The sequence below is a fragment of the Heterodontus francisci genome, chromosome 28, assembly GCF_036365525.1.
Source record: "Heterodontus francisci isolate sHetFra1 chromosome 28, sHetFra1.hap1, whole genome shotgun sequence".
In the NCBI taxonomy this organism is placed as follows: Eukaryota; Metazoa; Chordata; class Chondrichthyes; order Heterodontiformes; family Heterodontidae; genus Heterodontus; species Heterodontus francisci.
The window spans coordinates 63,465,857-63,478,260 of NC_090398.1; the positions used below are offsets into that span (position 1 = coordinate 63,465,857).

Genomic DNA, 12,404 nt, shown 5'->3' on the forward strand with positions numbered 1-12,404 from the left:
ACTGTATGCTTTATTAACAACTCTCTCAACCTATCCTGCCACCTTCAATGACTTATACCCTCAGGACCCTCTGCTCCTGCACCCCCTTTAGAATTGTACCCTTTATTTTATATTGTCTCTCCATGTTCTTCTGACCAAAATTAATCAATTGACATTTCTCGACATTGAACTTCACCTGCCATCTGTCTGCCCTTTCCACCAACTTGTCCATGTCCTTTTGAAGTTCTACACTACCCTCCTCAGAGTTCACAATGCTTCCAATTTTCATAACATCCACAAACTGTGAAATTCTGCCCTGTATACCAAGGTCTAGGTAATTAATATATATCAGGAAAAGCAGGAGTCCCAACACTGACTGCTGGGGAACTCCACTACAAACCTTCCTCGAGCCCGAAAAACATCCATTGATCACTACACTTTGTTTCCTGTCACTCAGCCAATTCCATTTTTTTTAGAGATTCAGCACTGAAACAGGCCCTTCGGCCCACCGAGTCTGTGCCGACCATCAACCACCCATATATACTAATCCTACACTAATCCCATATTCCGACCATATCCCCACCTAAACTAGGGGCAATTTATAATGGCCAATTTATTTACCAACCTGCAAGTCTTTTGGCTTGTGGGAGAAAACCGGAACACCCAGAGAAAACCCATGCAGACACAGGGAGAACTTGCAAACTGCACACAGGCAGTACCCAGAATTGAACCCAGGTCGCTGGAGCTGTGAGGCTGCAGTGCTGCACTGTGCCACTGTGCCATCCATATCCCTGTTACTACTGTCCCTTTTACTCCATGAGTTATAAATTTGCTCACATGTCTGTTGTGTTGCATTGTATCAAACACCTTTTGAAAGGCAATAAAAGCAAAATACTGCAGATGCTGGAAAACTGAAATAAGTTCACGTTTCAGGTCAGTGACCTTTCAGATGCTGCCAGACCTTTTGAAAGTCCATGTACACCACATCAACAGCATTGCCCTCATCAACCCTCTCTGTTACCTCATCAAAAAAACTCCAGCAGCACAGTTAAACGTGATTTTCCCTTAAGAAATCTATGCTGCCTTTCTTGAATTAACCCACATTTGTCCAAGGGACTATTATTGTTGTCTCGAATTATTCTTTCGAGAAGTTTCCCCACCTTCGAAATTAAACTGACTGGGGAGTGGGACGAGGTGAGTTGCTCTGGCAGAGAGCCAGCACGGGTTCGACAGGCTGAATGGCCTGCTTCTATGCTGTAGCCATTCTATGATTTTATGATTCTAGCAGCAACTGTTGGTGGAGAGGCAGTGATGCAAGAATGTGTTGACAGAAAGCGGAAAGTCTGGGCTGGTGTGTGTTTGCAGCATTTGCAGCTTGTGTTCGGGTTTGTGAATAAAGGTGATTTGGAAGCTGTGTTCCGGATTGAAGTGTTGACTGGAAGCAAGAAGTTGATGTAAATAAAGAGTAAAATGTGTTAACACAAAGCGTTTTGTGATTGTGGGTAGCAGTAAATAATGTGTTGGTGAATTATTTGTGTTAATAAATTCCACTGCGCCCTCTGCTGTAGGCTGCTGTTTATATCCAGCTGTGTATTCATGCTGTGTGTTGGCCAGATAAAATGCTTGTTTCAACACTGTTTATAAAGAAATAGCATTGCACTCAAACAGTCCCAGACATAGCAACACACGTACAAAAGCAAAATACTGCGGATACTGGAAACCTGAAACATAAACAGAAAATGCTTGAAATGCTCAGTAGGTCTGGCAGCATCTGTGCAGAGAGAACAGTTAACATTTCAGGTCTGTTTCGTTAACTCATGTTAACTTTGTTTCTCTCTCCACAGATGCCGCCAGACCTACTGAACATTTCCAACATTTTCTGTTTTTATTACAGCAACACAGGTGTTGGGAGGCTCAGCCTGGCTACACAATGTTACAAGGACGCTGCGTAACACCATCGACAATGGGACACAGAGAGAAAAACACAGAAACCCAAGAATAGACTATTAGGAAGCAGAAAGTGAGGGACAGACAGAGAGAGAGAGAGACAATGAGACTGAGATAGAGAAACAGAGCACTTGTCTGAAATAAACACAAGAAATGCTGGAAATACCCAGCAGTTCTGGCAGCATCTGTGGAGAGAGAAACAGAGTTAACGTTTCAGGCAGTGACCCTTCTTCAGAACTGACAAATATTAGAAATGTAAAAGATTTGAAGCAAGTAAAGCAGGTGGGTGTGGGTGGGGGGGGGGGGGGTGGGGTGGGGAAGAGATAACAAAAGAGAAGGTGTTGATAGGACAAGGTCACAGAGAATAACTGACCAGAGGTCAGGGAGCAAAGGCCAACCGTATGTTAATGGTGTGCTGAAAGACAAAGCATTAGTACAGAGAGGGTGTAAATAGACTGTAAAGCACAGAGCACTCCAAGCACAAGCATTAAAAAAATTAAAAAGCAGAAACAGTAGAAACAAACTAAACACACTAAAAAACCTAAAATAAAATAAGCAAATTAAAAAGAAAAAAAGGAAAAATAACTACACATAAAAAGGAGAGGGCGGGGGGAGTGTGTGGTGGGTGCTGTCATGCTCGGAAATTATAGAATTCAATGTTCAGTAAAGGTTTTCCGTGTTATTGTTTTACTTTCTGTTACTCACCATCTCCTGACTGTGACCATTTGCCGTCGTTTTACATCTGCTGGTGGAGAGGAGGCGCTGCAGGAATGGTTTGACAAAGAGGAGAGACTGGGGTGAAACGTGTTTGCAGCTGGTGCAGCTTCTGTTCCTGTGCGCAACAAAGTGGTTTGTGAGACTTGTTGCTGATTGATGTGTTGAGTGGAAGAAAAAAGCTGATTGCAATAAAGCGTTTGAAGAAGCATGATGTGATTGTGGATAAACACTTGATGTTTTCAAAGGAAACCATTTGTGTTCCTACAAAACTTGAATAGCAGAGAATGGTTTCGATCCATCGACCTCTGGGTTATGGGCCCAGCACGCTTCCGCTGCGCCACTCTGCTACCAGATGATTTTAATTTCAATTGCCTATTCGTGAAATATGTTCAGTTCCCCAATTTTTTTTACAAAATAGAATTGTTGTCAGATTGCTCAACAACCCAGACTCAGCAACACACTCGCTGACCGACTCACCCTCACTGCACAATGGCACAAGGACACTGAGTAACAGCACCGACAATCAGGCAGGCAGAGAAAGACACACAGAAAACCAGGAAGAGATTTCAGGACCCAGAAAGGAACAGACAGAGAAAGTTACTGAGCAAACCAGCAAGAGACAGCGAAAGATGGATGATTTATGGAAACGTGTTCTCTGTTAAGATGTCCCCTGTGTTCTTTTAAAGATATTTCCTGCTGTGTAATAGAATATTTTCAGTGTTTTCTGTTTTAAGCTCTCCCTCTTGTCCTGGCCAGTATTTATCCCTCAATGTCACTAAAACAAGTGATTATCTGTTCATTATCACATTGATCTTAGTGGCAAATTGGATGCAGCATTTCCTACAACAGTGACTATGTATTAAACGTCCTTCACTGGCTGTCTGGGTCTTTCGGACAGCATGAGGCTGTGTTTGAGATCCCAGTCCAACCCACATTCCCTGTGTGAGAGCCCAGTCCACCCACATTCCCTGTGTGAGATCCCAGTCCATCCCACATTCCCTGTCTGAGATCACAATGCACCCCACATTCCCTGTGCACGATAAAAATTTGCTTCTTTTCTTTCTTACTGTATTCGCTGTTGTGTAAAGATGCTCTCTGGTATTATGTAAAATGGTTCCCTGTTGGGTAAAGATCTTCTCAGTTGTGTAAATATGATCCGTCTTGTGTAAAAGTGTTCCCGGTTGTTTAAATATGTTCCCTGCTCTGTAATGTAGAGCTGAGTCTGCACTAATGGAATTGCGACAGTATCTTCCAGTCTGATACTATATGAGGGCTGGGATATGATCCAAAGCTCAGTCTATACAAATTGAATTGCTATTGTATCTTTCAGTTTCACAATCCGGGTGAGTTTTAAACTGAAATCTCAGTTTGTATCTCAGGTTATACTATCTTTTAGATTCTCTCAATCTGATATCGCACTTTAGACTTAGACTTATATTGAGTCATAGAGTTATACAGTACAGAAACAGGCCCTTCAGCCCATCGTGTCTGTGCTGGCCATCAAGCACCAAAGTATTCTAATCCTATTTTCCTGCACTTGGCCCGCAGCCTTGTATGCTATGACGTTTCAAGTGCTCATCTAAATGCTTCTTAAATGTTGTGAGGGTTCCTACCTCTACCACCCCTTCAGGCAGTGTGTTCAGATTCCAACCACCCTCTGGGTGAAAAACAATTTCCTCAAATTCCCCTCTAAACCTCTTTCCCTTTACCTTAACTCTTTGCCCCCTGGTTATTGACCCCTCCGCTGAGGGAAGAAGTCTCTTCCTATCTAACCTATCAATGCCCCTCATAATTTTGTATACTTCAATGATGTCCCCCCTCAGCCTTCTCTGCTCTAAGGAAAACAACCCGAGCCTTTTCAGTTTCTCTTCATAGCAGAAATGCTCCAGCCCAGGCAACATCCTGGTGAATCTCCTCTGCACCCTCTCCAGTGCAATCACATCCTTCCTATAGTATGGTGTCCAGAACTGAACACAGTACTCCAGCTGTGGCCTAACTAGCGTTTTATACAGCTCCATCATAACCTCCCTGCTCTTATTTTCTATGCCTCCGTTAATAAAGACAAGTACCCCATATGCTTTCCGAACCACCTTATCTACCTGTGCTGCTGCCTTCAGTGATCTATGGACAAGTACACCAAGGCCCCTCGGACCTTCTGTACTTCCTAGGGTGCCACCATCCATTGTCTATTCCCTTGCCTTGTTAGTGTTCCCAAAGTGCATCACCTCACACTTCTCAGGATGAAATTCCATTTGCCACTGCTCCATCCATCTTTTCAGCCCATCGATACTGTCCTGTAACCTAAGGCTTTCCTCCTCACTATTACAACATCACCAATTTTTGTGTCATCTGCGAATTTACTTATCATACCTGCTATATTCACGTCTAAATCAATAATAATTATGTATCTAATGTATATGTCAGGATGCACTATGGGAATTAATACTAAAACTTATAAAATCATAACGTGAGTAAATATTGAGCTGGTATTTAATTTGAATCTCAGATTATCTTATTGAGGTTAATTCTGTAACTTTGAAACAGGAACCATGTGTCAGTTCTATGTGTCTTTAATTTGTAGCTGAGGTTGCTCTATTGTGGGATTGACACACTGATAATTTGATAGTGGGTGAGAATTTGGACTGGGATTTATGTATCTACCTGTCAGTGGTACTGAGTTATGGTAACAGGGAAACAACGTCTGTCTCTCCTGCTCTGTTGGATAGATGGATTGAAAATGTGTCTCTGGAACTATTTCTGCTGTCTGAGACTGTGGAACTGATGACCTGTCTGTGTCTCTGCGCTCTGTGAGTGATAATGTACGGACTGTGTGTGAGAAGGAGCTGGTGACACTCTTCCTTGTGACTTGGTGGAGGAAACATCCCATTTACTCTGGCTTCTTCATTTATTTTCCTGTTGAAACAAAAGTATGTTTTACAACTCAAGTACAGGTGAGGTGGAAGATACAAAGACCATCAGCTTAATGTCTCGATTAATAATCATTATGAACGGCCACAAAGGAACCCCAGGGATACAAACATTATCAAATGTTTGACTCCACTGCAGTACTGCAGCACTCAGGGTCTGTATCCTTGGTGTATTGGGCGCTATGACAACAACGTAATGATATGTAGACAGAGCCCAAACCCTGCACTGCTCCATGAATGGAAATATCCGATGGAGCAGAGACATTTGCACTGGTCAGATTTCCATTTATTGCTCCCATGGCATTAACCTGTTTAAAATGAGCCTGTCTTAGTTCTCACCTGGCGACTTACAGATGCTCTTTGTATAACTCCCCACACTCTTCCTGTCTGGCTCTGTTTCCACTCTTCACTGTCAAATAGCAACAAACCGGCTGAGATTGGAACTAAACCAGGAATATTCACTGCTGGTCTGGGGAGAGGAAGCAGCATTGAATTTCAATAACAAATTGTTCCCATTCTGTCTCCATCCTTTTTCCACACAGCCCGAGAATGGTCTCTCCCTTCCCCCACTCACTCCATGTTCTGAGACCAGTTCCTGCTCCATTCAGCCTCTTACAAACAGCCCCCGCCTCTCCCTGAACTTGACCCCGGACTCGATGCTGATCTCTGAGTCTATCTGCGGACACGCTCCCAAAGCGATGTGCTGCTGGAAGGAGGCTGCTGTTTGCTCCCTTCCCCCGGGACCTGGATCTCTCCATTGGCGGCTGGGGGAGGGGGGCGCAGGCGCAGATTTCTGCAACAATTCCGCAAACAGAAACAAGGAAAATTTGGGGCAAACAATGAGTCCATTCGGCCCATCCTCTCCACGCCAGCGCAAAGAGAGCGATTCAGCCTCATCCCATAGTTGTTGTTATTGGACAGTGAAGTGTGGAAACAGAAGCGGACAGTCAGGATGTGGGGAGTTACACAAAGAGAATCTATTATAGGCACCAGGTGAGAAGTGTGAAGGACACATTTTAAACAGCGGCTGTTTGGTTTCGCTTGAACAGTTAGACCATGGGAGCGGGAACTAGAAATCTGACCTGTGTAAAAGTCCCTGTTCCGTCGGTCAGTCCCATTCATGGCCCAGTGGATTGTTTCTGGATGTCATTTAATTGTTGTAAAACGGCCAAAGCCCCTGGTATGCAGTAGCTGGGGGCTGAAGGGCTGCAGTGGAATCAGACACTGACTCTGTTTGTGTTGCTGGGTTTCCTTTGTGATTGTTCACAATGATTATTCATTGAAAAATTGTTTTGGTCACTTTTGTATCTTCTACCACATCTCTTCCTGAATTATAATAAATACATCTCCTTTCTACAGGCAAATACTTGAAGGAAGTAAAATAAATGTAATGATTCCTCGACACAAGGGGAAGTGCAGCCAGCTCCTCACACACAGTAAGTACAGTATCACTCACAGAGAGCCGAGACATCAGTTCCACAATCACCGACAGCAGAAGTAGTCAGACCGGCACTGATCCCAAGTTCCAGAGACATTTACTCAATCCAACAGTCACACAGAGCAGGAAAGACTGAAGTTGTTTCCATTTCACCCCAACTCAGTCCCACTGACAGGTAGATACATCAATCCCAGTCCAAAATCACACCCACTATCAGATTGCAAGGCATTGTGTCACTCTCACAAGAGAGCAGGCTGAACTACAAATTCAATGTCAGATGGAACAGACAAACAGTACCTGATTGTAAAATACAGAATTAATCTCAATAATGTACCCAGACTGCAGACTGAGCTACATGTTACACACCACTCCACAAATCTCACAAATGGTCAGAGTGGAAGACACAGTGTTCATTCCATTACTGCAAACTGAATGAACCTGATCTTACAAACAACAGATTATAAGATGAAAGGCCACAGACCTGAGAAATTAACTCTGCTTCTCTCTCAACATATGCTGCCTGACGTGCTGGGTATTTTCAGTATTTTATGTTTTTATTTCAGATTTCCAGCATCTGCAGAATTTTGCTTTTATTTTAGGGTTCAAGAAACATTGCATTGTGAGGTGAGAGTGACTGCCCTTGACATCAAGGCAGCCATTGACCTTGCATAGCATCAAAGAGCCCTAGCAAAACTGGAGTCAATGGGAATTAGGGGGAAAACATTTTTTTAAAAAAAGGAAGTTAATACCAAGCATAAAGGAAGATGGCTGTGGTTGTTCAGGTCAATCATCTCACTCCCAGGACATCACTGCAGTAGTTCCTCAGGGTATTGTCCAAACACCAACCATCTTCAGCTGCTTCATTAATGACCTTCCCTCCATCAAAAGGCGAGAAGTGGGGATGTTGGCTGATGATTGCACAATGTTCAGCACCATTCATGACTCCTCAGATACTGAAGCAGCCCGTGTCCAGATGTAGCAAGACCTGGACAACATCCAGGCTTGGGATGATACCTGGCAAGTAACATTCGTGCCACATAAATGCCAGGCAATGACCATCTCAAACAAGAGAGAATCTAATCATCTCCCCTTGATGTTCAATGACATTGCCATTGCTGAATCCCCCACTATTAACATCTTGGGGATACCATTGACCAGAAACTTAATTATACCAGCCACATAAATGCTGTGGCTGTAAGAGCAGGTCAGAGGCTAGGAATTCTTCAGCAAGTAACTCACCTCCTGTCTCCCCAATACCTGCCCACTATTTACAAGGCACAAGTCAGAAGTGTGATCAAATATTCTCCCCTTGCGTGGATGAATGCAGCTTTAACAACACTCAAGAAGCTCGACGCCATCCAGGACAAATTAGCCCGCTAGATTGGCATCGCATCCGCCACCTTAAATATTCACTCCCATTACCACTGATGCACAGTGACAGCAGTGTGTACCATCTACAAGCTGCACTGCAACAACTCACCAAGGCTTCCTGGACAGTACCTTCCAAACCCGCCACCTCTACCACCTAAAAGGACAAGGGCAGCAGACACATTGGAAAACCACCATCTGAAAGTTCCCCTCCAAGCCACACACCATCCTGACTTGGAACTAAATTGCCAATCCTTCACTGTCACTGGGTCAAAATCCTGGTACTCCCTTCCAAACAGCGCTTTGGTTGTACCTACACAGCAAGGACTGCAGTGGTTCAAGAAGGCAGCTCACCACCACTATATCAAGGACAATAAGGAATGGACAATAAATGCTGGCCTGGCCAATGATGCCCACAACCTATGAGCAAATGAAAGAAAGGTAAGGAAATGGTGAAGGGCTTTGATAGGGTACACGGAGATATGTTTCTACTTGTGTTGGTGTCCGAAACAAGAGCCAAAAATATAAAATCATCATTAATAAAACCATTGAGGAATTCTTGAAAACCCTATTTATGTAGTGAGTGGTGAGTGGAATCTGGAATTTGCTTTCACAAGGAGAGGCTGCGGCGGATAGTATTGACACATTTAAGGGGAGGTGGAACACGTGTATGGGGAGAAAGGAATTGTGGGATACACACATTGGGCTTTATTTTTCTTTCATTCATTCATATAAAGCAGGATGGCTGGAAATATGTGTAGAGCATAGAGCAGTTGGGATGTTCCCAGTGCAGTGTTTTGTCTGGATGGATCTGCCCAGAACACTTGTGTTGCAGGAGCTGGGAGCTTCAGTACTTCAGTGGAGGCAAACACTGACACTGGTTTTCATTTGTGGCTATTATTAATGATTATTCGTTGAGAGATTAAATTGATCACTTTGATATTTTACACCTCACCTGTTCTTGAGTTATAAGATATACTTTTTCTTCTTCCAGGCAAATACTTGAAGGAATCATGATGAATGTGATGGTTGCTGCACTCGAGGCACAAGGAACAATGCAGCCAGCTCCTCTCACACACAGTAGGTACATTATCACTCAGAATGCAGAGCCACAGTTGGTTCATCAGTTCCACAGTGTCAGACTGCAGAAGTAGTCAGGCCCACATGACCCACGTTCCAGAGACATTATTTCAATCCAAGAATCAAACAAAGCAGGAGAGAAAGAAGTTGTTTCCATTTCACCCCAATTCAGTCCCACTGACAGTCAGATACCTCAATCCCAGGTCAAAATCACACCCACTAGCAGATTAAAATGTAATGTGTCAATCTAAATATAATGCAGACTTAGCTATCAATTAAATATCAGATAGAATTGGCACATGGTACTGATTGGATGACACAGAATCTAACCTAATGGAATACCCTGACATTTAAATTAAATACCATAGGCAAAGTTCACATCGATTGATTATAAAGGATGTTTAAACATCCCCATAGTGTACCTTAAGATACAAGTTACATACAAGTCCAACATTCATTACAGTGAAATATTTAACGCTGCTGAAAGATATTGTAACCTGAGACACAAATTAGATGCCAGTTCAGAACTCACCCACACTGTAAAATTGAAAGATACAGAATCAATTCCATTAGATCTAAACATTATATACCATTCTAAAAACTCAAACAATATCAAACTGAAATACAGTATTGATTCCATTCATATAGATTGATCGAAACAATACCAGTGCAAAAATCACATGCAGTATCAGATTGAGCAATGCCGATATGAAGTCTAAACTGTGATGTAAATTAGATGCCAGTGCAGAACTTACCCAGACTGCGGAATTGAAAAATACAGTAGACTGAGATACGGATTATTTACCAGCCAAAAACATCTCATACATTATCAGAGTGAAATAGTTTATCAATTTCATTTGTGTAGACTGAGCTCCACATTACAAAGCAGTATAAAAAAATCTCATATCAGGTTGTTTTAGTTATTATGCTACAAGACTAGTAATCCAGAAGTCTCGACTAATGATCCAGAGACATGAGTTCAAATTCTACGACAGAATCTGAGTAATTTAATTTCAGTTAATTAAAAAAATCTGGAATTAAAAAATCTAGTATCAATACTAGTGACCTTGGAACTACTAGATTGTTGCAAGAAAATCCATCAGATCCAGGAATGTCCTTAAGAGAAGGAAATCTGCCATTCTGACCCAGTCTGGCCGATAAGTGATTCCAGACCCACAGGAATGTGATTCAATCTTAACTGTCCTCTGAAATGGCCCAGTAAACCACTCAGCATAATTGTAAGAGTAATTACTGATGGGCAATAAATACTGACCTTGCCAGCGATGTCAACATCCTGTGAATGAATAAACAAGCAGTATCAGACTGAGAAATAACATTATATATTCCATTGGAACAGACTGAAGTACAGATAACATAGCACGCCATAAATCTATAGTGTTCGAATGAAAGATACTGTCTCAATTATTTATTGCAGCCTGAGCTACACATTACATAGCTATTTTTCTTTTTTAGAATTAGAACATTACAGCGCAGTACAAGCCCTTCAGCCCTCGATGTTGCGCCGACCTGTGAAACCATCTGACCTACACTATTCCATTTTCATCCATATGTCTATCCAATGACCACTTAAATGTCCTTAAAGTTGGTGAGTCTACTACTGCTGCAGGCAGGGCGTTCCACGCCCCTACTACTCTCTGAGTAAAGAAACTACCTCTGACATCTGTCCTATATCTATCACCCCTCAACTTAAAGCTATGTCCCCTCGTGTTTGCCATCACCATCCGAGGAAAAAGACGCTCACTATCCACCGTATCTAACCCTCTGATTATCTTATATGTCTCTATTAAGTCACCTCTCCTCCTCCTTCTCTCCAACGAAAACAACCTCAAGTCCCTCAGCCTTTCCTCGTAAGACCTTCCCTCCATACCAGGCAACATCCTAGTAAATCTCCTCTGCACCCTTTCCAAAGCTTCCACATCCTTCCTATAATGCGGTGACCAGAACTGCACGCAATACTCCAGGTGCGGTCTCACAGAGTTTTGTACAGCTGCAGCATGACCTCGTGGCTCCGAAACTCGATCCCCCTACTAATAAAAGCGAACACACCATATGCCTTCTTAACAGCCCTATTAACCTGGGTAGCAATTTTCAGGGATTTATGCACCTGGACACCAAGATCTCTCTGTTCATCTACACTACCAAGAATCTTCCCATTAGCCCAGTACTCTGCATTCCTGTTACTCCTTCCAAAGTGAATCAACTCACACTTTTCCGCATTAAACTCCATTTGCCATCTCTCAGCCCAGCTCTGCAGCCTATCTATGTCCCTCTGTACCCTACAACATCCTTCGGCACTATCCACAACTCCACCGACCTTCGTGTCATCCGCAAATTTACTAACCCACCCTTCTACAACCTCATCCAAGTCATTTATAAATATGACAAACAGCAGTGGCCCCAAAACAGATCCTTGCGGTACACCACTAGTAACTAAACTCCAGGATGAACATTTGCCATCAACCACCACCCTCTGTCTTCTTTCAGCTAGCCAATTTCTGATCCAAAGCTCTAAATCACTTTCAACCCCATACTTCCGTATTTTCTGCAATAGCCTACCATGGGGAACCTTATCAAACACCTTACTGAAATCCATATACACCACATCCACTGCTTTACCCTCATCCACCTGTTTGGTCACCTTCTCGAAAAACTCAATACGGTTTGTGAGGCACGACCTACCCTTCACAAAACCGTGCTGACTATCGCTAATGAACTTATTCTTTTCAAGATGATTATAAATCCTGTCTCTTATAACCTTTTCCAACATTTTACCCACAACCGAAGTAAGGCTCACAGGTCTATAATAACCAGGGCTGTCTCTACTCCCCTTCTTGAACAAGGGGACAACATTTGCTATCCTCCAGTCTTCCGGCACTATTCCTGTCGACAATGACGACATAAAGATCAAGGACAAAGGCTCTGCAATC

General features: G+C 42.9%; 1 non-coding gene across 1 annotated transcript; it reads right to left on the minus strand.

The window, feature by feature from the left end:
* Positions 1-2,918: 2,918 nt before the first annotated feature.
* trnam-cau (transfer RNA methionine (anticodon CAU)) lies at positions 2,919-2,990 on the minus strand. Its single transcript has one exon. It is a non-coding gene; the product is annotated as a tRNA-Met (tRNA).
* Between the last annotated feature and the right edge of the window lie 9,414 nt (positions 2,991-12,404).